A 1,340-nucleotide genomic window follows, 5' to 3' on the forward strand; every position below is an offset into this window, starting at 1 on the left:
CCTAAACAAACATCAAGGACTGTTAAAGGTGTTTCCAGCATTCCGGAGCTGTCTTCGAGATAAGCCACCTGGGCATTCTGGAGCAGTGACGCCAAGGCCCTGAGATAAATCACTGAAAGTTTCAAACTTGCAATTAGCTTCCCCCATTTGTCCTTCACTCTGCCTCTTTTGATCACTCCCTAACCCCTCACTGTATGCTATAAAACTTGAGACTTTTTCCTCATTGAATGGACTATGACAAAAGCAGATGCATGCTCCCCTTTTCTTTCTCTTACTTTCACTTCACTTTAGGTTCGTGATCCCCCTAGAGAACCATGGAATAACTTGTCTTGTTAGTTTTGTATTGATCTGTTGAGTTTTGTTTGGATGACCTCTCTATTGGTGAGAGTGGGGCTTTGAAATCTCCTACTATTAATTTGTATTTGGTATGTGATTTAAACTTTAGCAACGTTTCTTTTACAAATGTGGGTACCCCGTGTTTGTGTCCCTTTGTTTGTACAACTTTGTACACTCCTTTACACTAAGGTAATGTCTTTCTTTATTAATGTGGTGTGCTTCTTGTATGAATCACAATGATACATCCATGCTTTTAGCCTGTCTCTTTTTATTATGGAATTGAGTCCACTGATGTTGAGATATATTAATGAACATTAGTTGTTATTTCCTGTTATTTTCATGGTTGTGGTGGTGGTTGTGGTGGTGTGTGTGTTCTTGTGTATTTCTCATGTTTTGCTTATATGGAATTACTTGTTTCCTGAGTTTCTTAGATATGGTTATCTTCTTTTGCTTGGAGTTTTCATTCTAGTATTTTCTGTAAGGTGGCATTTGTAGATAAATATTGTTTGTATTAGTATTGTTTTGTACATCTATGGTGATTTAGAGTTCTGTTGAATACAGTAGTATTCAACAGAACCACCAGAGGTTCTTTTATTGTTGAGAGTAGTTTTTGCTATCCTAGGTTTTTTGTTATTCCAGATGAATTTGTAAATTGCCCTTTCAAACTCAGTGAAGAATTTACTTGATATTTTGATGGTGATTGCATTGAATCAGTAGATTGCTTTCAGCGGGATAGCCATTTTGACTATCTTAATCCTGCCAATCCATTTGCATGGGAGATCTTTCCATCTTCTGAGATCTTCTTCAATTTCTTTCTTCAGAAACTTGAAGTTCTTATCATACAGATCTTTCACTTCCTTAGTAAGGGTCACACTAAGATATTTTACATTATTTGTGACTATTGTGAAACTTGAAGTTCTTATCATACAGATCTTTCACTTCGTTAGTAAGGGTCACACTAAGATATTTTATATTATTTGTGACTATTGTGAAAGGTGTTGTTT

This window comes from Mus pahari, unplaced genomic scaffold (genome assembly GCF_900095145.1).
Source record: "Mus pahari unplaced genomic scaffold, PAHARI_EIJ_v1.1 scaffold_9221_1, whole genome shotgun sequence".
NCBI classification, from domain to species: Eukaryota; Metazoa; Chordata; class Mammalia; order Rodentia; family Muridae; genus Mus; species Mus pahari.